Source organism: Manis javanica, chromosome X, assembly GCF_040802235.1.
Source record: "Manis javanica isolate MJ-LG chromosome X, MJ_LKY, whole genome shotgun sequence".
In the NCBI taxonomy this organism is placed as follows: Eukaryota; Metazoa; Chordata; class Mammalia; order Pholidota; family Manidae; genus Manis; species Manis javanica.
In genome coordinates this window covers 5045508-5070645 of record NC_133174.1, presented here as the reverse complement: position 1 = coordinate 5070645, position 25138 = coordinate 5045508, and the positions used below count along the sequence as shown (strand labels likewise).

The 25138-nt window shown below is 47.1% G+C and overlaps 1 protein-coding gene across 9 annotated transcripts in view; it reads right to left on the bottom strand.

Annotated features, from left to right (window-relative positions):
• Positions 1-25138, bottom strand: part of TBL1X (transducin beta like 1 X-linked) — a 199785-nt gene that overhangs the window by 141444 nt on the left and 33203 nt on the right. The window lies entirely within an intron of this gene.

The window sequence follows — 25138 nt, the reverse complement described above, 5'->3', positions numbered from 1 at the left end:
CATTCACCACTGCAATCAACTTGCCACTGTCAACCACGCCCCCCCTATACAAGAAGAACCGCTTTTTAAAAAATTCTGTGGGCTACCTACATAAGAAGATGCACTTTTATCACCTAATGTTCAGTGCGAAAAAAATACCTGATGGCAAGACTACATAATGGCAGTGAATTCAATGATGCCTTTGAAATTATTTCTGTTTCTATTAATCACAATAGGGTCTATAGGTACTTGCAGAACAGGAACACCTATGAGACAACTGACATAAGTGTGGAAACCATGCCGGGTGTGTATATGAACAAATTTCCAGGTTTCCACAGAGATAATTATGGAGCATGTGGCATCAAAACTTCTTCACAAATTTGAGTTAAGAACTCCAGGAAAAATCTAATGAGCTAAATACAACTTTTGTTTCAGTACATCTGCCGTCTTGAAATAATCAATCTCAAAGTCAACAAAGGTAATGAGGGTGCCTTGTGCCCACGTCTCCAGGGCATCTGGCATTGCTCTTCGGTGTGCCCCTCCTTCGCTGGCTTCTGCAGTGGGCACACTCACCCATGTCGTGGGTGCCAGCAATCCAGCTGGGCTGCAAACTCCATGAGGGCAGGAAGTGCAGCAGATTCTAGTTATCAGGGCCGGCAGATAGCAGTCACAAAACAGCCACCTGCTGAATGAGTCAACCTCGGTATTTCAGCTACTCTTTCTCAGACTGTTCCTCCGGTTCTTCTCCATCCTCCCATCCATGACAGGGAGGCATTTCCCCCAAGCCCCATCCTTGGATCTCTTTTTCCTCCAGCTTTGTTCCCTTGTAACGTCAGCCAATGTGGCAGCCCTCTTGCAGGTGACGCTAAAACTCTTACATACTGCAAGGCTGCATTTTCTCTGCCTGCTTCACATCCCCCGTGTGCCACCCAAGCTCACTATTCCAAACGGAAGCTCCACCCTCCTCCCCGCCTCACCTCACCGTTTCTTTCAGCTCACCCATTGTTGCTCTTTGCTGTTCCCATGGACTTATTCCCTTCCCATTCCTGTCCCCCTTCCGACATTCCATCAACCAGATGCCAAGTCCTATGATGTCAACCCCACAGCATTCATGGTGTTTTATCTCCCTGCACCCACTGCCACTGCCTTACTGATGCCCTAGCCTCTGGAAGACTGCATACAATTTCCCTCCAATTTTTCCTTCTGCAAATCCACAAAACCACCTGCACCTTCCCAAAACAGAGGTCTGATCACATCACTCAAAAGTATATAATGAGTGACGTCACTGCTCCAGAAACAAACGAAAGTTGCTTACATTGCCTGCCTGAACTGCTGGTTCCTGTAATACAGCCAGAAAAAGCAAGCGGGTAGGGCTAGGACCATTTCAAGAATATATGACTATAGTACTGTAAGCAGGAAAAATAATGCCCTTCCCCACCCCAGCTGTCCATATTGTAATCCCCAGAATCTGTGAATATGGTAGGTCAGATGGCACCGGGGAAGTAAAGCTGGAGATGAATTCACACTGCTAATCTAACCTTTAAAAAAAGAACTTATCCTGGACTTTACAGACAGACCCACCTATAATCAGGCAAGTCCTTGGGCAAGAGGGCTGCAGGATCCCCAGTACCAGAGGATACCACAGGAGAAAGGCTCAGCCATTGTTGGCTTTAAAGATGGAGGAGGGAACCATGAGTCAAGGAATGCAGGCAGCCTCCAAACGCTGGAAAAGGCCATTAAAAAATCACAATAATAAACCCAAAGATTTCCCTGTAGAAAATAAAGTGGCCCTGAAGATGGCCTCCACTTTAGCCCGGCAAGACCCATTTTGGACTTGTGACCTTCAGGACTATAAGATAATACATTTGGGTTGTTTTCAGCCACTGAGTTTCTGGTCACTTGTAACAGCAGACACAGGACATGCATTCACGCTTTTTCTCGCCACTGCATTCCCACTGTACTACTATATTCCTACCATTTTACAGCACATAGCGCTCTGTATCATAAACAGTTGACGATGTGACTCACAGTTACTTTAACAGGTACTTCTAGGCCTCGAGGAGCTTACAATACAATCCATATGTAGTTTCTACAGCCTGTCAAATGAGAAGCTGCAAAAAAATCAATCTCGGTTGCTTGAATGAGATCTGTCACGCAGGGCCAGGATGACGGTGAGTGCGTGCGGCCCTGAGAGTGAGCATCTCCTTCGGCTTTGTGCTGGACCTCAGTCCCACTCCCTCGTTGTGGCCCTGCTCGCACTTCCTTCAGATCTTGCTCAAGCTTCCCTGGGGCCCGGACAGCACCGTACTTTGTGTTCCACTTCAGTGTGACCACAGCCCCTTCACTAGAACTTGCTCTGAAAACCTGCACTCTCACTCCTAATGCTTCAGACTTCCGCCTGCCCCTCAAACGTCCAAACGAGGCTTCTGGTAAGGGCTTTGGAAATGTGGAAAGAAGAGTAATGACTTGGGAAGAGCGTCACTCAACTTGGAACTTATCTCCTGGCCATACAGAGCATGGATCCAGGACTTAAATATCCTCACTCACCCTTTGGCCCCAAGCCCTGAGTCTCTGCAGGCCCTTGGGAGAGTCAGGGCCCCCCCAATTCCTTTACCTGTTGGGAATCACTCATTAATTCCTTTATTATCCCATTCATGCAGACCAGCTTTTACAAGATGCTCCTTACAATGCATGGATCCCCACAGCCCTGCTCCTTTATGGGAACCAAGAGTCTCTAGGGCAGGTAATGAAAATCCGTCATTTCTACGGAACAAGTGGCATTCCGGGCATTATAATAGAGGTTCAGAAAATTTGTTGAGAGATAATAACAAGTGTTGATGAGGAGGTAGTGAAACTGGAATGCTCCTCTACTGTGGGTGGGAATGTAAAATGGAACAGCCACTTGGGAAAACAATCGGCAGTTCTTCAAAAAGTTAAAGAGTTACCATAGACCCTGCAATTCTGCTCTTAAGCATAAACCCAAGAGAAATGACCATATATGTCAACACAAAAACCTGTACACAAATATTCATAGCAGCTTATTCCTAATAACCAAAAAGCACAAACCCACATGGCCATCAACTACTTAAGAGAGAAGCAAAACGTGGTCCTTTCATAATAACGGGATATCATTCGACAGAAAAGGAGTGAAGTACTGATTCACACTACAGCATGGAACATTTGAAAGCATCATACTAAATCAAAGAGGCCAGACACAAAGGGCACGTATTATATGATTCCATCTATTTGAAATGTCCAGAACAGGAACATCCATAGGGATGCAAAACAGATCAGTGGTTGCCCAGGGTTTGGTGGGGATGGACTGACAATGGGTGCGGCGCTTCTTTCTAGGGTGACAAAAAAGTACATTGTGGTGATGTCTACACAACTATGTGAATGTTCTAAAAATTACTGAATCGTACATCTATAACAGGAGGGTACTGTATGTAAATTATGCCTCAGTAAAGCTGGTTTTTTTTAAAGCTGAGATCCTTAAAGCAATTACATGTGTGTACATGTATGTTGAACGAAATACATTGTGACATTGTTGTGCAATTAAAGCTCCAGAGACAACTTCTAATTTTTAAAAAACTGAAATCTCTTCATTTGTTCTGATATAAAGAATTTTAAATAAGTACATTTCCTCTGATGTTCAAAAGCATAATTGCATAATTTAACAGTGTTAGAGGCTTCAGAAGGGCTTTCTAAATCAAATTACATCTGAACAATAAATGTTAACTCAATCAAGTCATATTTATATATAACATGACTTTTCAACTGGTTTGTGATGAAAACTGAAAGACATGGCATGTTTCTTGCTGGTTCCCACAGAATCCAGAAAATGAAACTCATCTGAATGCCTGTTTATCAGGAGTCAGGAACACAAACCCCAGGAGCCCGTTTCAGTGGGTTTTAAGCTCAATCAGGGTAGATTAAGAAATTCAATTTTCTGTCATGACACATGACAAACGCTTCAAGAATGATAGAGAAACATATTTCCTAAACTGCCCAGTAGCTAAGAAACCTTTTACAGAGCATTTTCCAGAAAGCACAAAGTTCAGCACTGCTAAAAAGATGCATATGCATGCAGTTTAATTTCAGTGAACGTACTCTTCCGTTTTGGACCAAACTATCATTAATAACATCAGAATTTTGTAGGGCTATTACTTTCCCAGGTTTCTCAAAAGAACGTAGATCTGGTCAACCTTTGCAGCATACATCATTCAAGTAAAGTGAGGATCAATGGAAATGGCAATCAACAGCTGACATACCTCACCTCCTGGCTGCATTTCTTACTGCAAAAGGAAGAAGGTTGTAGAAGCCCGCAAAGATCCTGGACCCTGGCTCTTCTGGCACTTCTTAGCTGAGACCACTTGTTCCAGGCACTGAACCCCTGACTCTAACATCTAAGCCGTTTCTGCACTGTATTGGGTTTCTATTGCTGTTGTAACAAGTCACCACAAACTCAGATGCTCTTAGAAACACAGACCAGTTCTCCTGCAGCTCTGGGGCTCAGATGTGTAAAATGGGGCCACAGGGCTGTGTTCCTTCCAGAGGCCCCAGGGGAGAATCTGTCCCCTCACCCTGTCCACCTGCTGGAGGCTGTGGCATTCCTTGGCCCCCGAGCCCACATCACTCTGACCACTGCCTCAGTGGACACATGGCCTCCCTGCCTCTGATTCTCCTGATTCTCTCTTGCACTTCGAAGTGGAGACTTTGGGCCCAAATGCATCATCTCCCCATCTCAAGACCCTGAAATGACAACGGCAACATCTCCTTTGCCATGTGACATAATATTCACAGGTCCCAGAGTTGGGGTGGGCATCTTTGGTGGGGGCAGGGGGGCATTACTCCCTACCACAATCCCCCAGGGCCAACGTGAGGGGCATGAGGAGACTGGAGTCCAGGAAACATGACACAGCGAAGGGTGATGGCAGCGGAAACTGACTGGGAACAGCAGTGTCATGTTTGACTGGACTGGCAGTAGTAGTTTTTTTTTTGGGAGAAAATCAGGGGAGTGGGCGTACATGGGCTCTGCCTTATGAACTTATTAACAGCTGAGGCTACAGTAATGTCAGGAACCAGAGAAGCAGGGTGCAAGCCCAGCCAGGCAAGTTTGGCCTCAAAGGCACACCTGACTTATGCAACACCTCTCACTCAATTTTCAGTGTACAGTTATCCCCAAAGCACAGGTAAAGGTTGAGCCAGATGACTTCCGCAAGATGGCAGAGCTACCCGGCCTCAGAGCTGGCACCTGAATTCTAGGCCTGTCCCTCTCCCACTGCCCATCAACACCATCTGTCTTCCTTAGAGCCTGTGTGGACAGCTCAGTCTCCAAACGCCGCCACCCCTTTTCCCTAAGACACCCAGACCAGAAGGGCATTCTCTCCAAGCCAAGAGAAATACAACCAGGAGATTTACTGCCCTGAACGGAAGCCCATCCAAGAATCTAACCCCTCGCATTTGGTGTCTGCGCTCATATGAATCCAGATTCCTGGACAAGCTGGGTGAGCTTTGCACCATCCAGGGCCCCACCTCTGTCCAGATTCCACACCTCCCCTCTTCCCTCATCTAAGGGTTCATACTCACGTGTCCAGCAGGTCCCTCCTGGGCGCCCATGAGGCCCACACCTTCGTCACAGCCCTACCCCTGCACTGGGTACCTCACCTGCCTCTTCAGCCACATGAGGTCCTCAAGGGGGGAACTACGCTTGTTGTTTCTACAACTCTACTGCAGGGGAGCCACCAACCTCCTGGCTTCTTGTGTTTGTGAAACGTCTGCACCATAAACGCATCATTCGCCTCTCCTGAACCTCCATAGTCAAAGCTAAACACATATATATATCCTTCCCACAAATATTCTGAAATGAGCGAAATTTCCAAAGACGATCATGTGCCAGTGCAAGCCTCCCTCCATGTTCCTAGGGGGCTGTGTGTTAGCACGACAGCTTCTCTGTCTTTACCCGCTGCTGCCCTGAGCCAGGAAACTAATGGGGAGCCTTGCAGTATACCCGATTTTTATGTGCAAAAGAAAATCTTGCTGAAATATGCCACACTAAAAAGGAGAATATCGTAAACGACATTTTGAAAATATGAATCCACTATTTTGGACCCTTGAGCAGAAGACCTTTAGTCTCAATGTCACTGTCACCAATGCCATCAACACAGTATATACAGAAGCACACAGGAACTTACAGGAACTTAAAAACCCCTGGGCAAATGTTGGATATTCATTTTAAAACCAGACAGTGTAGCTGCCTTGCCCACTGGGCAAGGTGCTGGCCTAAAACCAGACAGCAGGGCACAGTACCTCCGCATACGTCCCGTGTGCAGTGAACCATGTTCTGTGTGGTGTGTATGTGTGTCTACACATGCATTTTACATTAAAAAGGCTGTACACATATAACATTTCATATTAAGAACTCACGGGGTGAGGTTTCAGAACATGCTTGAGTCCAGAGGTTCTCAACCATTGGCACTAATGCTTGGGGCTGGGTCATTTCTTGTGCTGGGGGCTCCCCTGTGCACTGTGGGTCGCCCAGCAGCATCCCGGATCTCCACCTTCTGGACGCCAGGAGCACCACTCCCATTCCCCTGCTGGCACAACCCAGAATGTCTTCAGACACCGTCAGATGGTCCCTGGGGGACACAGTGCCCGCAGCTGAGAACCGCTGCTCTGAGCTACCAAAGTCCCCAGACTGAGTGTGGCCTGAGATTCTACAAGGCATACACAGTCCTTGAAACCGGAAAAATCTACTTCCTCAGATTACTATGAATTACAATAAGATTCTCTTCTTTGGAAGGTTTTAAAAAATGCAATGAGTTCTGCATTATGCATCTTCTGATGTACCTTCTGTTAAAATGGCCACAATTTAAGCTCTAACAAAGTAAATCTATAGGAGTCATTTTTCCATGCAAAAAAAAGCAGCAGTATTTTAACCAGATGGTTTTGGAAAAGCGAACAGAAATCAAAATCACTTTTCTTCAATTAGCTTTACACCAAAGCCTGCAGTCAGGGAGCGAACTCAGGAGAAGGCCCCGCATTAACCACCATTCCATCTTTTCCTGATTTGACCGAGGTTTCTGTAGGTTACATAAATATTACCTTTAAATTACTGTTTATTTTCATTCAGCTGTGGACAAAGAATTACATGGACTGCTGGAAATACAGTCTCCATCAAAGCCCTTATTTTTTCCTTTTAACCACAACTCCAAAAAGGATGTTCACCCTTTAGCCACTGCCTCCTCCGGTTCTGGTACAGAACCTCACGGCACAATCGGAGTCTATCTTTGGACTGCCAAGCCCACAGCCCCTTTGAGAAGAATCAGAATGAGGAGTGCGGGCGCTCCGCGCGATGCGCAAGCATGCTCCTCCAGGTGCACAGGGATCTCCGATGGGGCACCCCCCCACCCCCCATTCACTCAGGCGCCCTTCCTGCACCAAAGGGGTCAATAAAACACACGTGTCCTTTGCGCTGCTCTGAGGACCTGAGAACAGGGGAGCCCTGACTGGTACTCTTCGTCCAAAGCTGCAAAGTGAATGAGCTCTTGCACACCAAGTCCAGACTGTGGGTGCACATGTCATGCGGGCCCCTCAGCTCTGAAACAATCAGCAGGTGCAGACAGACGCAGGGCAGCGGGAACGGCGTCCAGAACTCCGGCTCATGAGAGGCCTGCAGGGTACAGAAGGGGGCCAACGATCCCCCCATTTTCAGCCACAAAACGCGAGAATCTGAGTAGCTTTTGTAACAGTTTGGGACGCGTCATCTCTAATACCCGTTTGGAAGGTCTACCTGCACAGAGCTGGGGTTGGCAGGCTCTTTCTGGGAAGGGCTAGACTAAGTATTTTAGGCTTGCTGAGCCAAAAGGCAAAATCAAGAATGTGATGTTGAGGTTATGTAACAAAACAGAAAACAAATTTCCCCCAAATTTTCACTAACAAAATTCTGACTTTTATGAACACACAAATATTATTTTGTCATGAAATAGTCCTCTTTTGATGTCCCCCCCCACCCCCGCCCCAACCATTTAAAAACGTCAAAACCATTCTCAGCTCAAAAGCTGTACAGAAACAGGCATTTTGGCTCGGGGGCTGCCGGTTGAAACCCAGCCACAGAGGAACACAGGCAACCCCACCTCCTGATGGCAGACCCCACTGGCCCAGCTCTGGCAACAGCAAAAGGCAGGGAAATCCAGACTTTATCATCAGGGAGGAAAGGGACCTTCTGAGCCCAAAATGCAATTTGTGCTGTTTGTGCTAAGAAACCGACTTCAGGGGACAAGGGATAGTTTCAAGCACGAGAAAGGCCTGGCATCTTTTATATACAGGACACTGCTGACTCCTTAAACTCTAATTCTCGTCAGTCTCCAATCTTCTGAAGCATAACGAACAAGTTCTTACATGGTGAACGAATTCTTACAGAGTGAATAAATTCTTACATGGTGAACAGTACAAGGGCAGTCATCACAGAAACTTTCGGTTTTGATCATGCAATATGACCTATAAACCATCAGGTCAAATATGAATATTCATTTGATTTTTGTACTTGATTTATATGTTGATCCCACATTTCTCCTATTATTATTATTATTTTTATTTTTAATAAAATGCTGAAGTGGTAGGTAGATGCAAGATAAAGGTAGAAAACATAGTTTAGTGCTGTAAGAAGGCAAATGTAGATGATCAGATGATCAGGTGTGTGCCTATGGACTAAGTATTAATCCAGGCTAGACAAGGGCAGCAAGACATCCACGGATGCAGAAGATTTCTCTCAAAGCAGGGGGGGTGAGGTTCTGAGCCTCACCTCTGTTGATCCCCAAATTCTCACCTGATGGCCCCCCTGCGACTGTGCCTGTCTTAGGTTGTTCCTCCCTTGAGGAATCTTACCCGTCTCTGGCTAACCAGTCATCTTCCGGGGCCATACAGGGAAATGTAAAGTTGGTAAGTGAGAGAGAAGCCATATTGTTTGCAAAGGTTAGCTTTTTACTTCTTTGCAGATTTATGCCCTGTGGCTTCTATGCCCAGCACTTGTCTCGAGGTATCTTTACCACCTGGAGGAATTATGATACTCGGTAAATTCGATATGAGGCACGAATTCTATTTAAAGTTTGTAATTAGGAAGGAAGAAGAAAAGCTGCCTTCTTTACTCCTTAACTTATGTTTTTATAAATTAAAATTAGTTGGTGTGCAGTAACTCCGTGTTACACACACATAAAAATGGGAAGGATCAAGGGATTGCACATGGTCCCAGTTTTATCTCTTTTCACCATGCCATAGAAGTAACTCTGGTAATTCTAAAAAGCACTAAAGATTCTACAATCCAGGCTTACTACCTAATAAAACCTTTACTATTAAAGGAGATGCATCCAGGAGTCAGCAATTGACTTTAATAAGATGTATGCACACTTTGAGATGTTGGCAAGATTAAAGTGTATTTTATTGGCAGTTGTCCTAGTTTCTGATCAGTTTTCACAAAATCCATCTCCACGTTAAAAAAAAAAAGTCCTGTTTCAATTCTGCATCGGGTCTAAGACCACCAGGATGAAACTCCCCAGGGATCTCTAGCGACTTCACAACTGCCATGCTTAGTAGTGACAGGCCACAAAACCCACTTCTAAAAGGGATGTTTTGTTTGTGTAAATGTAAGAACTACCAACAGCTCTTTAAAGGGGAGCTTTAAAAACATTCGACAAATTGGAAAAGGAACGCGGAAAAGCGGCACGAAGTAATGAAACCGGCTGGAAAGGGCAGTGAGGGGGTGGGGCAGGGGCACCTATTGACAGAGTTCTGACTTTTGGAAAGTGGAAATGTTTTTCCTATTTAGAAAATCCTTAACCCTCCAGAGGTTCAGGGTGAAAAAATGTGAGAGAAGTAAAGAAGAGGAAGAGGAAAATTACTATAAGAGCGAGAGAAAGCAGAATTGGCAGAATGGTAACAAGGGATGATTCTTTAAGGTTCTAGTGGGTTTGGACTTTTTCGGACTATAGAGCTGGGGGAAAAGACCTGCACACACCTTGGCTTCAGTCGAGGTATTTTGCTCTCTGACACCAGCTTCGCTTGGTTACTATTTGTCTTCAACAAAATGAGCCTTAATGCTGAAATAAAACTTCATGCTGCTCTTGTTTAAAAAAAAAAAAAAAAAAAAAGAACTACTGACTTTGCGTCTGTGGGAAGCTTGGTATTGACTGCTGACCACATACTTTCCCAAGTCCCTGATGCTCCCGGCCGTGAGCTGGACAGGAGTGACCACCCTCCCCTCTCCAACCCCAGGGAGGCCTGGCATTATTCAGGGGGCCTCAGAGTCACTGTGAAAACTGGGTCAGGATTTCCACAGACATCAATCAGGCTTCTGGAAAGCCCTCCAGGTGGGACACCACCCTAGAAACTTCCCCAGCTCCTATGGGAGAGCAAATGTATTTCTGAGCACATACCTAATCATTAGTAGGGGCTTGGAATATTTGTAAATACCTCATGACAGCATTTATAGCATTTCCTAGCATGCCAGGTGGTCATAGTTCAGTCATACGGTGCAAACTTCTCTCAGTCCTTGCCAGGATGTAAGTGTGGGAGGGTAGGGGGATTTGAGTGTTTGCTGTTGTGTTTGAGAACAGCGCATTCCCCTGCTCAATGTACAAGTTTTAACCCCAGCAAAGTCGCACAGAACTTCCCATGTTCAGTTCTTGCTCAAGGTCAGCGATCTGCTCCTTAGATAAGCCTTCACCACTCTGATTTCCTGGATATGACATACAAAAGTCCTCCTAATTTTCTTCTTCTTAAGTAAAGTACTTCCTCAAAAGGAACCCCAAAATTAATAGCTCAAAGTTGTACAAGATCCACAACACCTCAATGCAAGGGTTAATTCACATGAGGCACTATCCTGAAGAATCCAATGAGCAAGGCAGAAATCCTTTTCTCTCACCAGAAAAACAGAACGCAATTTCCAACTCTAGGCCTAGTCGCTCACACCCAGAATCCTGACTTTCCCCCATTAATGGTGGTGCTTAACATTTAATCAATGAAAAACTCATGAATGAATGGATTGCAGCACAGTGGCCTTACGATCATTTGTTTCCACACTATTGAATTCGTACAGTAAATTATAGTTTAATTCCATCAAATACGGTTATGCTTTTTGTTTGGTTTTGTTCTTATCTTGCTTGATTTACTGCTTGATTTCCAAGCTCCTTTATCCTGGTGAATGACGTTTTCTCTAATTGTTAAATTTTGTAAAAACAGTACTCTCTGCCCTTATTTCTGATCAAAAGTAGAGGCAAAGTTACAAACTGGAGAAAACTAATGCTGCATTCATACTAAATTGACAGCAGGAGTGTTTTTTACATCCTATAAATGACAGTAAGCGAGGGGTACACAAACAATATATGATGCTGGACTAGCAGTACCGTTCCCTGGGGCTTGCCACTAAATAGGAGGTCTTCTGAAGAGCACCGCCAGGCATCAGTGAAGACATATACACACACACAACATATATATTCTGTTCCGCTGGCAAGTACATGTCTTCTAAGACCCCACGCAGTCAAATCTGTGTCCTGGCTTCTTCCTGAGCCCACTGGGTCTGTCTAGTTCCAACTCTCAGCCCACCATCCGTGAGGATCGTGCGCAGTGGACGGGACATGCCCCTTCCTGACCGGCTAATACAGGAGGTGGGATGGGAAGATGACGAACAGAGCTTCCTGTCTGCCTGAGCTCACGCTACGCGCAGGACTACATGACGAATGTGACATGGCACTGACCAGACCACAAAGGACAGTCTGGAGGGAGAGACAGAGCTCTAGGCTATCAAGAAGCGATGCAGCCACACTGTATGTAACACATTGCACCTGGCCTATTACAGACACTCAAAACAAGCCATCTGGAGGAGGATGGAAGCTTCCTGAGAAAGCTGTATCTGAGCAAGTTTTACAGAATATGCTGAAGTTATCAGGAGAAAGGGGAGTAGGGACCATCACAGAATATCCCATGCTTGTAACAGAAACCTCTACCGGTGCCCATGCACAATGGTCTTTGCCTGTCATGGCACTGAATGCAGACAACCTCATAAATACTGTCAACTCCATGCTCCTGATTCAAGGACCAAGACAGAGTGGTTAACTTGGCAAGGCAGCACCACTGTTCAGTTGGAGGAGCCTCATTCTGCCCTGCTCCAGGTCCCTCCCAGAGCAATGCAATTTCCATTACACCCACAAGCTTGGGGGAAGCACAATGCTGCAGTGGAGGCCACCAGAAGGCCTCTGTGCATTAACCAAGTGCACTGTGCCCAGACAGTCCAGGTGACCTGCTGTTCCTCCGCCTTCCTGTTCTCTGAGCACTGTGCACCCTGTGGCCTGTGCAGGCATGGACAACTGATACTCCAGTCACTCCTCCCTCCTGGGCCTTATCTTGTGCCAAGGGGAAGTGCCCCAGGCCGGCGTCTCCCCAACAGATACACACACATCTTGGCACACAGCCCTGCACCCTTTCCCAGCCACCTTCACATAGCAAAGGTCAACGATGCAGACATCAGGTGGATAATAAACACGCTCTGGGGGCTGAACCGTCTCCAAAGAACAGAAAGTGCAGGAACAAACACCACCCAGGAAACTGAAACTTAAGCTGGGCTTGCATCTACCCTTGACTACAAGAAAAGTAACCCATACCGAGTTGAAATTATCACCACTAAAGAGCAGCATGCGTGCCACTCAGACCTAGACCTTTGAGGGAAGAAGAAGAAGAAAAAAATACAAAAAACCAAATAGACTAAATCTAATCTCCAGTCTACATAAATCATTCTGTCTCAATTATTAACTGAAACTCCAGACATCACAGGCAGCACCAATATGCCAAGCAAGTGGTTAACACTTCAGACACCTGGAGGCAGCATTCTGTCCCCCCATGGCCCTGATCTCAGATGCTCTCTGACCACCCCACAAGGGCACCTCTTGGGACTGCTCAGGGTCATGGTCACTTTCCCTCTGAAGCCTTCAACCCTGGAAGTCCCAGCATGCCACCCGTGAGTGGTCTCACCACCCCACACGCAAACGTAAAATGTTCCCAGCAGCCTTATCCACGTGAACCGTAAGGTGGAAGCCACCCCGGAGTGTATTGACAGCTGAGTGGACAAAACGTGGTCTAAGGAGGAAGGAGGTTTGACACCTGCTACAACATGGATGCACCTGGTGTAATAAGCCTGTCGCACAAGGACAAATACTGTAGGATTCCATTTATAGCAGGTACCCAGCACAGCCGGATTCAGAGGCAACAGGCAGGAGAACAGAGATTACCAGGGCCTGGGGAGAGGGGTGGGGAGTTGTTGGATGGGGCAGAGTTTCAGTTTGGGAAGATGACGAAGTTCTAGAGATGAAATGGCTGCACAACAATGTAGTTAAAGTCACAGAACTCTGCATTTCAAAATGGTTACAATGGTAAAGTTTATATTAATATATATTTTACCACAATTTTTAGGAAGTAAGTAAAATTTAAAATCCAGTTCTTATGTCCCACAAGTCCCAATTCGGACACTCACTAGCCACACCTGAACACCCACCGTATCGGGCAGCACAGATTAGAGAGCGCTTCCACCCTGCAGAAAGTTCTACTTGACAGCACGGGTCTGATGGATTTCACCGAGTCCCCCTGACTAACCCGGGCAACTGAAGAAAAAAAAAAGGTACATACATTCTCCATACTTAAGTGGCTCACTCTGGATTCAGCGCCCATTCATTCATTCATTCAGCAGACATTAGGAACCCCATCCATCTTCATGCCAGACACTTAACAATTACCAAGGCGCTCTTGGCAGCTGACCCCTTCACAGGCTAGTGGAGGAGCCCACAGTTTAAAAGATAAATGATAGAATGCACCAAGGGCCACTTCAGCAATATAAACCAAATGCTAACTGACTCAAGACTCTGTTCTGCACAGTTCCCATTCTGGAATGTTCTACGCTGCTCAAGGGCCAACCCGAAACCCAAGGCAGTTCGTGTTGCTCTGTGATTAAGGAGTCTCCACTTTCCTCTTCTCCACCGACTAGCTCATGTCCTACCCCCGTTTTCCTTCCCAGGGTCTGAATCTCCTCTGCCTTCCCAGAGCTAATGCTCCACCATTTTTTCTTGATACTGTCCTCCCTCCTGCCTGTGCTGGCCCCCTTGCTACCTGCTCCATCCTCGCTTCCTGTCTCTCCCTGTCTGTAATCCCAAAGGACCCTCCCTCATTTAAAAGCAAGCTCAAGTTCCTTTTATTAGAGGGAAGACGTATCTTTTTTAGACTGTTTTCTCCTCTCCAATGCATCCAGGCTTGGCAAACCACTTCAGTAAAGGGCCAGTTAACAAATATCACAGGCGCTGCGCATCACACACCGTGTGCTCTATGCTGCTCTCTACTTATCTTTTCAACTCTTTCCAGTTGTGGAAACCATTCTTAGCTTGGGGGCTGGGCTGGACAAAAAGGGGCCACAGGCTAGATGTGGCCCATGGGATGTACCGCACCCATTCTAATGCATGTTACTTTCACATCTTGGCTATGTTTTCTTCTGTGTCCCTCTTGGTCCAAAACAGTACTGCTCAACAGTCTCCCTGCTTTTCATGGAATAGGCTCCAGCCTCCATGACCTCAGCGCACCCTCTGAACGGCCCAGCTCCCTCTGCGCCTTCAGACACCTTTGGAACTCCTCCCGAGTGGCCTACTGTGTGCCGCCAGCTGCGGTCACTGCAGCCCACGATCCAGGAGTGCCCTTCTCCCTCCCACCGCCGCCCCAAGTGCACGCACGACCCATCCAGCCGAGCCCAGAGCAAACGCCCCCACCTTTCCAAAAGCCTGGATGTCTCCAGGCAAAGTGACCTCCCCGTGCTCCCATATCCCAGCTTCCCTGACCCTTTATACCTCCCCACAATACCTAGACTAGGGTTCCTGATACACTGCAGATCCTCAATCCAAGTTTTCTTACAGAATGAGGACTGTTTTCCAAGGTGGCATCAGAAACCGAATCTCCGTCCTCACCTCAATCCACAGTAATTACCACCACAGCCAGTTTCCGCACACCTACGGCCGAGTTGGGAACTGGGGAACCTTTCATGGATCGTGTCGACTGGGACTGTCTCTAAGCAGGCAGCATGCTGGACAGATCGGGGTCACAGCTGTGTCTTCTGTATATTCACTGCTATGGACAGCAAGTGTCTGTACCCCCAAAATTCATGCTGAAGCCGAATGGTCAATGCATGAACATGAGGGGGGAGCCCTCTGGAAGGGGATCTGTGCCCCTATAAAGGGACCCCAGAGAACTCTACCACCCCTCCCACCATGTGAGGACCCTGTGAGAAGTTGGTCACCCATGAACATGCAGGCAGGACCACACCAGACACAATGTGCTTGCATTGTGACATCGGACTCCCAGCCTCTGGAACCGTGAGACATAAACGCCTGTTGTTTATAAGCCATAAGGTTTTTGGGATTTTGTTAGAGCGGCCCAAAGCAACTAAGACAGACACCTGTGAAGGATTCAAAACTGTGAGGAGCTTGGGTAACCATCAAAGCCACGAACAGTGTCAATGAACAAAACATCGGAATCAATGCTCCTCAACACAGTCAAAGCATTTCACAATGCAATAGAGACCAGGGTCAGGTCAATGTTACCCTTCCATTCCCTCCACAAGGGCTTCTTAAGCACCTACTGTATGCCAAGACAGCGCCAGAGAGAGGTACAATAAAAAGCAAGACAACCTGTAACAGTGAATCCTTCAATACTCCCGAACAAGAAAGCCAGGACATACTTGTCACTAAAACACATACATTACTCAAGACAGTGGGTGTCTCCAGGTTGAGGACCAGCTCCGTTAGACTCCCCCGCCTGCCCCCACACAGCGTTCTGCTCAAAATAACGACTCAGTAAACACTGGCTACATGGAATCAGGTTCCACATGAAAGGTCTTTGTAACGCTGGAAGGAATGAGTGGATTGGCCTTTTCAGTAAATGCTTCAAGACTGAAAAAGAAAGAGCAGCCATTTATTTCCGTCTCAAAAACCACTCGGGGAATAGATTTTGCACTTCAATTTCTGTTAAAGGGAGATGGCTCTTGCCCCGCCCACAGAAGAGAAATTAAAGTCACTGCTTCCATCCAACACCGAGAGCCTGTCGTCTTTATCATGAAAATCCAATTCTCATCCTGAGACCTCCAAGTCATTTTATTCAGCAGTTCTGTTCCCTTGCCGGTGAGGTTAAATGCAGCCCCTGAGCAGGAAGCGTCCTGTTTGAAAAATGGGCCCTGCCCTTCGTAGAATTAGCTGCACTTAGATTTCACAGCTAAACTACAGAGGCTGCTGGGTAAACATTGATACTCAGATTCTGTGGAAATTATTCCGTACTTATTACCTGGGCAAAACAAATGGAGCTTATTGAACTTCACAAAGCAGTGACAACGGGACTTTTATACCACACAGAGAAAGTGCTCAGTTCAGATACTTGGCCCAAGAAGAATAGTTCAATACACTTAAAATTCAATAGCTTTATGTAATGGCCACATAATAACAACGGTCACACTTTAAACGTATAAAGGGTATGTACCCAAGCCATCACAGGATGGAAGATAATGGTGTGCACTGCAAGTTATCAGCATTATTTTTAAAAACACATAGCAACTGTGCATTTTACCAGTATAAATGCGAGCTAAAGTCATGCCAGCCAATTTAGGATGGTCAATTTCCAGCCATTCTAAAGAGTGAATCATTCAAAAATGCTTCGGGATTCATTATGTGACCTTAAACATTCACGTTTTCTCATGCAATGTCACCCATCCTTGTTACCAAATACCCTATGGCTGGTGTGCCCAAGGTAACTCAGACTACATCACTGTGATCCTCCTATGCCCACAATTTCACTAAAATATCTCACTTTGCATCTTCTTTACAAGATAATAACTACACCAGGCTACTCCTAAGTACAGAATCTTAGAGACTAGTATATTTATATCAAACAAATAAAATATACACTGTTCTTTAATACTAACTGTTTGAGGCTAAACACTAAAGATGGATATATTAACACCTAAACAAATAATATACAAAGGAAACTGTCCTTTACTACTCAGTTTGACAGGAAATCAAAGACAAGTCTCACTCTTGGATATACTTAAAGAGTGCATGGTTATTTTTAAAAAACCAGAAATATTTCTCGGCTACAGTTCTTCATCTCATCTTTACGGGTCTGTGTGACTCCCACAAGGGGGGTCTGCTTACTTCGATGCCTACGCACCTTATTACAACCAGGTGGACAGTGTGCTCGGCAGTGGAATTCATCCTTAGTCTGAGCTTAAAACTTGGAGGCAAACCTGCACACTTCTTAGGAAGTTGCAAGGCCTTTAACCAGCTTCCTTCCTTCTAGAAACAGAGCTCTATCTGTGCAGGATGGCTCCACCTCCATAGAGCACAGGACGGTCCTCCCCGTCCCTCTGAAGCACAACACAAACAGCATGGCCCACACAAGCACGGCGCACAGCGCAGAGCCCTTGGGCACGCGTGGCCTCGACACCCACCCGACACAGCAAGGGTTCCGCAGCTTGTTTTAGCGGGAGGAAGGGGTAAGAATTCAAGTGGGATGCTCTCTGGAAGCACGTCTGCATAAACACCGAGCTTTGAGAAGACGGCCCTATGTCCTGCCTCTCACAAAGGGAGTAAATAAAAAGTTAACACTGATGCTTACCAAGCACCAGGCCTCTTCTGAGCACTTTGCACGAAGCAGCTTTTAAAATGCTCCAAACAGTCCTCTTAAAGGAGATACCAACGAAGCCTTTAGTAATAGCAGCAAGAGTCAAACCGGGAGACCGATTATGGTTATCCTTGAAGCCGTGTCTGTTTTAGTGTAATCGGAGAAAAGGAAAATACTGCTGTGCTGTTAAAAAAAAATGAATTAGAGTATTAAGAACCATTGAGTTATATACTTAAAATGAATGAACTGTATGGTAAGTGAATTACATCTCAATAAAGCTACTTTGTCCTTAAAGCCAAGAATAGGGAAGAGCATGCACCTCACTGTATGTAAATCGCACAGCAGGGTGATCTGGCACTGAACCAAATGGCCCTCTGCACGGAGAGAAAGCGTGTAGGGAGAACCATATGGCAACAATAGGCAGCCAATATGTAACAAATGCCTGTTGTTAAGTATAAAAAAATCCTGAATGGCTTAAAAAATTGATTATAGGAACATTGCCCAGTGAAATTGTTATGACTATCTTATATCATGGAAATGCCGTCACTGTTAGTTTTTGCTGTGGAAAGCCACGGTAAACACAGTGAAAGAGAACAAAGACACGTCGTCTCTCAGGCCAGTACTGCGCACATGCCCCGTGCCAGGCCCATAGGAGGCATGGGAATACTGAACAGTGCTTCGCACAGCGAGACAGCTGAGCAGGAAAGACAACGATGCGCACTCATCTCCGTCTGATTCGGCACCACTGCCTGCACCAGAGGAGGCTGCACAAACTCATTCTCTCCACGCGACTGGTTTCTGGCGCTTTGGCCCTAACACGGCAGACGTCCGAACTGGACTCAACCAGAGCCCAGGAAGTTCTGCGGAGGATTCTCCTTCCATAGGGGCCACGGGTATGACACCCACAGGAGTGAGCGAGCGTCCCGATGAATTCCTGGTAACCTGACCGATCGGGCCGGGTAACCTACCGCCCCCGACCCTCATGATTTGAAAACCCCACATAACCACCAAATTGTCAGCATCTTTACTTTGGGCATGCTGTGTTCAAGTGCAGTGCAAAGTGCCCTGACCGAAATGCCTCCCCAGATAAGCAACTGGAATGCCCATGGAGGGTCCCAGAGCAACAAGGTGATTCTCTTTGTGGATAAAACTTGAAAACTTCATTTTCTCAACACCTGAAAAAGGGAACTGTGTCTGTGCATTGAAGATTTTCACTCAGAAGGAACCTAAAACTTTCCAAAAGTTGATTTCCTCATTTATCTCCCTAACCTTGGTACACTTCTCTGAATTGTAGCATTTACACTTACTGGATCTAATGTAGACACAGTTAAAGGCTATAGAAGCAGATCTCTGCTTTTCTGAAGAATCAGAGGGGCGGTGTAAAAGAATACGAAATTGTGAAATTTGGAAGGAGGATAAACCATCCCAAAGGCTGCAGAAAGGAAACATACATTCATGTGCTCAACAGCCAAGTGCTTATGCTCTTAGGGGCTGACCCAAGTACCCCCTGGGGTCCCCACCCCAGAACCTCAGAATGTGACTGCATTTGGAGACAGGCTCTATAAGGAGGTAATTACGCTAAAAATGAGATCATCAGGGTGGGTCCTAATGCACAGCACTGGTGTTCTTACAGGATGACATTAAGACACAGGCATGCAGAGGGCCAAGCACAGAGGGCCAAGCACACGAGGGCAGAGGGCGAGGATGGAGTCCTCACGCCTGGGAGAGAAACCTCAGACACACCCCCATCTCAGACTTCCAGCCTCCAGAACTGTGAGAAACAGTTGTTTGAGGCACTCACTCGGTGATGTTGGGTTAGTGCAGCCTGAGCTGACGAATACACACTCCAGACGGGCTCTGTGCCAGACCCCGGATATGGGAATGCTGAGCAAAATTATTCCCTCTCCAGCTCCTGAACAGGAAGAGCAGAAGGGAAGGAGGCTCATGATTTGTCTTGCAGCACCCTCCCCCTCTGTCCAACATTAAATAAACCAAATGTATTTGGACATGCTTCCTCTTTTTCCCTGCAGGCCTCTGGTATGATGGGGTCATGCAACTTGCCGGCTGTTACTAGGATTCCCTGAGTCGAGCAGCTCACAGTACTTAACAAAGCTCACACAATACAGGCTCTTAGGAAAATCATTTTCACAGTTGGGGGTCACCCAGGGCCCTGAAGGCAGCCCATGCCCATTAAACCCGCCTCTAGGGCACTGAGAATCAGGCTGCAGAACACCTGTAAAGCCCCCAGGGCAGCCCGGGTGAGAAGTGGGACCCAGGTAAAGGGGACGCATCCTCTGCAAAGTTGAGGACAGGGGAGAGAGTCAGGACTGCGGTCTACCTGCTGGTGGGGGAGTGAAGACACAGACCTGGAGAACTACTGAGCCACAACAGAGATCAAGGTCAGGAACCCTACTGGGGCCCCAAGCTTTCACCTGGAACCTCCCATGGCCTTGCTAAGTCCATGCTGTTATTACTATTTGCAAACTATAGTCAGTGGCTACAGTTGTGGCAGGAGACAGGAGGGGACAGAGCTGATCCTGTAGGTGCACTGAGCCTATGGAATGTCTGGGGACAGCAGGTGACTGTTTCCACACCCAGCAGAGACGAAGCTCCTGGAAAGTGGACACATCACACCCAGAGGGCCAGGGCAAAGCGTCAACTCCAACCTGAGAGTTCACAAAGAATTATTTGGGGGGGGGGAAGGGCAGGGAGACGCTGAGCACCCATGACTCTCCTGAGCCTCTGCTTTGCCATCACACGGGGCCAAGCTCCCCATTACCACTTCCACCCCAGCCCTGACTGGCAGCTGATCACCTGGATCTGCTTTAGAAACAGCCTAGAGAAAATGCTTTTGCCATGGGTGTGGTTAGAGGTCTACAGGTGAAACCTACTCCAGTTTTCCAGATGGGGAGTTATTTCTAGTTGAAATACACCTAAAAATTGCATAAAGGTCTGGGAATAACTGAGCGCACCATCCAAAAATACATATTATTTGGGGAAAAATCCAGGAGTGTTTTCCTACTGTTACGTCTCCAGGTTTCATGAGTTGAAGTCAATTCAGATAGATGAGAATTTGAGATGTAAAGTATAATTCCTCAGAACTGAGGGGCCAAAGGAATTCTGTCACAGTATTTTCAAAGAAAAATGGGAATAGTTTCAAAAAGGTAGGGGAAAAAATGAAGAACTAGTACTTTTAAAACAGAGCACCGTTTTTACAGCTTTAAAGCCAGGGATAATTAAAGGACGTAAAATTGTGTGATGTGGTCCGTGCATGAAAGTGTAGGATTTAGTGTAAGTGGAATTTTAAGCTATACTCTATCTGATTTCAAATGTAGTAATTGAATTTGCTTTAATTGCTTTTAAATGGTGCTGACAAAATTTAAGGGACCTCTTCTGCCCCTGTATTAGAAGCAGGCAAACTTGAATACAGAAGAGAATTGTTATAATAATAAAACCAAGGTTTCTGGACGTGGTGTCCTCTACACTGCCAAGCAGGTCCACAAGCTACTTTAACAAAAGAAAAGGAGAAAGATGAGAGAAAAGGCCCTCACATTTCATTCAAATCAACACCTGGTTTATAAAATGTATGTTCATTTTAAAAGACGTCAACTGTAAGGATTTTTCCATGTTTGTTTTTAAAAATCACCTTCGTTAAGTCCTCTAAAATGAGGAATTCACAGATGTTATACACACATTCATGTGGTTTTCCATTCTGTGGTGGGTTCTGTTTATTGCTCAATTTGGCACATTTCTGGATGTTAACCCATTCTTCCCCGTTCTGAACAGGGATAGTATCTGGATGGAGGTTTTCTAATACCGTTTGCCCTGAGCCTCATTACTTCTTTCTTGTTCATTCCCGATTGCATAAGGTGGCGTGCCCCGGCCCTCTATGCGGCCCTCTGCTGTACCTAAAGGAATCTGAAATCGTCACACAGCGGTGTCCGGGAACCCCCTTCACCAAGCCTGAATCAGCACTGCAGACGAATGCTGAGTGTGGCCGTCGCCTCTCAAAGGCCTGCCTTTGACTTCTTGATCCAAGACAACTGTGGCCACTGCAGAGAGCAGAGGCGGCAAATGGGCCAGACAATAAATATGGCAGGCTTTGTGGGGCCATACACTCTGCTCCTACCCAGCTCTGCCCCAAGGGACAAAAGCAGCCAGAGTCGGGACAGAAAACAGCAGGCGAGGCTGTGTCCCAATAAAACTTGACTTTCAAAAGTGGGCCACAGAAGTACTTTGCCCTGACAGTGAGCATTATCAAATCTTGCTTCAGGCACTTCCTTTGTGATTTCATTTTAACAAGTCATACACTGATTTTTAAATAGTTTCCCAAGAGAAACAAAGAAACGCAGTAGTCAGAGAAGTCTTCAATTCAGTATTTTTCGGTGCTGATTTCCCAGGAACGGTCAACAACAACGTACTTCAATGGGGTAATAGCCACTGTAATGCGCTGCCAAGACCCCCTTCCAGGGCATCATCCTCCCATGCCAGGAGTTGCCTTGCCCGAAGTCATGGCCCAGGGAGTGGCCAGTGGGAGGAGTCAAGAAAGGGCCCCTTGACCCGAGCCAGGACCGCTGGAAGCCCCCGGAGTCAGCTGCGGCCTTGTGACTTGATGGCGGGATGGCTTCTCCTGCCCCATCTGGGCCTCCGCCCCCGCCCCTCAGGTGTGGATCCCGGCAGCCCCCCACCCCCAGGAACCTTGTGGATGATGTCCTCACCGCAGGGTCTGCTTCTCTAGAAACCCAATCTGCACCAGTGGGGCTCGGCTTCTCTGGGGCCCAAACGTCACAGAGGCTGGGGACTGCAAAGGCAGGCTGGACACCACCGTCCACTTTCGGGGTTGAGGTGACAGCAGTCTCCTCCTTCACAGACAAGGCACCTCATCCAAGGCACTGATGCCTTATGCTTTACATTTCCAATTCAAGTGGGTTCTAGGGCACTCTTCAAATGGGAAATTAAGTGTGTTCCTAAGACTTCCCTCAATTAGGACAATTCCTGGAAAACAACGCTGAGCTAAAAGTAACTAAATGATCAATGAAAATTTACTTTCAAAATATTTATGTAGTGGTATGTACACACAGTGGACTATTACTCAGCCGTAAAAAGGATGCTGTGATTGATGAATCTTGAAAACATTATACTCAGTGAAGGCATCCAGGGCACAAAAGGACAGATACTGCATGATCCCACTTCAGTGAGGTCCCTAGAGGAGTCAGTCACAGAGACAGAGAGTAATGTGGTGGCTGCCAGGGGCTGAGCTGTTGTTTACTGGGTATCAAGCCTAGTTTTGCAAGAGGGCAACAGGTCCAGAGAATGACTGCACAATGGTGTTTGGGGGAGGGGGGGCCTGATTTTGTCACATGACACTCAGGTACCACGTGGTCCTAGAAGGCCAAAGTGTTTATCAGATGGCCCTTTGCACGTAAGTTCTCTGAACCATGACAAAAATGAACCAGAATATCCGAAAACCTATTTTAATGCACATTTAGGGTCAGTGTGTAAATATGGGCTAATGGGGTAATGGCCCACATTTTCTTAAGGTCGCACTACAGGGATAAAGCAGAGATGAGATCTAAAGTCATTTACTCACAGGGCTCCATACAACAGATGTGTTGGTGGCCCTCGCCCCTAATAATCCCTCTCTTCCATTCACAGAAGACGGGAGTGTCCAAGGAGAGAGTGGGATGACCTCCTCAGGGGCGGTCTTCCCACCTCAGCCCCCCCTACAACTCCAGCACCGCAGGCAGCTGGCAGGCAGGCCCCATCACACCCGGGCAGTCTCAGCAGGGTCCGGGCCTGCCCTTTGTGCCCTGCAGGGTCCCAGCAGGGCCACACCACACTCCCCTGTTGCCCGGGGCAGACCCCGATCTGCACCTCTGAATACATCAGCCAGCCGCCTGCTGCATTCCCAGGGCAGACGTGGAATCCCCCAGGGCCATGGGGGGCTCCTGCGGACACCTGAGTAACGACGCCCCCAGGGCCTCTGCAGGACAGGGGAGCCAGCACACAGCTACAGCCCTGGGGGACAGAGGCCTGGGAAGTGAACGGCTCCAAAAGCTTGAGCTGTTCAGAATACAGGTGCACAAAGCTGGCCTCTGCGGACCCAGCAGCCCCAGGCTTAAGGCAGTTTTGAAGTGATGGGGGAAAATCACAAGAGGAAAAAAAACCTTTCAAGAGACAAGAAACTGTATGCAACCCAAATGCCAGCAGCCACAGGCAGAGGTTACGGGGACACTGCCCCCTCACTGATCCCCACAGTGCGTGGGCTGCTGGGGCACAAGAGGCCGGCGGGCCCCCTGGAGCTGCAGCAGAGGCTGCCCAGCCAGCGAGGAAACCCTCGGGAACCCTGGCCCCCCCTCACCCGGGCCAGCTCTGCGTCTGGGAGCTGGCCCGGCACCCGGCCCACCTCAGGCACGTTCGATCACTCAGACAGGACTCAAAACCAGAGTGCGGAAAACTTGGGAGACACACGGCCGATGTGCCATTCTGTGCGCTTACTCTGAACTCACATGCTGCCCCACCGCAGGGGAGTAAGTGGGAGACACTGCTGCTCAGGAGGAGCTTCGGGGCCAGACTTCTGGTTAGCAGTCCACTGGGCTTCACCAAGAGGCTGTCTTCACCCTCGCACACACACACACGCTCTTGCTCACGCATATGCTTGTGTTCACACATGCACTCATGCATGGTCTTGCTAACGCTCACACTCACGCTCAAGCACGCTGCCCTCACCCGTCTGGCTCTGCACACAGGCAGCGGGACTAAAAGGGTGAGTGAAGCAGGAATGTTCCTGGGTGCATTACTAAATGTTTAAGCATTCAACCCTCTCAGGCAAAAAGAGGAAAAATAAACTTAAGACACCTCTCACTTCCAACAAGATCAGGGCTGGTTTTACTCCAAAGCCACCCTGGGAAAAATTATTTTCCCTGTGCATACTAACAAGGAAAAATACAGAGGGTCACGTGCATGTCAGAAGATTGGGTTTACACATTGACCTGAATGCTCGCAAAGTTGGTACTGTTTTATGCACCGCCTATACTTTAAACACCAACACACATTTTTATTACAGACAAAATGAGTTCTTTTCTCCACTCACACTCAGCGGTTAGACAGGAAAGCAGCAGAGACAAAACAACACTCAGGAGAATCAACAATTTTTCCACCGAAATCCGGATCATTTCCTTTTGAAAAGAAAAACACTCTAATGTAAATCTCAGCAAAAACGTCATCTTATACCATTTGGATTCTCCAGGGAAAGTCTCCTAACAGGAGCAGTGGGGCTCAGAGGACTCCCCACAGTTATTTGCTTTTACAAGTTAGTTATGTTTCCACTTTTCTTGTTATTTGTCCAAACACTAGGAATACAGGATCCAAAAAAAAAAAAGGCTTACATTCAAGTCAACAATCAGGGACAATGTTTTCAACATTCAAAGCAAGTAAACTTAGTCTCTGACCTCAAGTCTAATAGGGA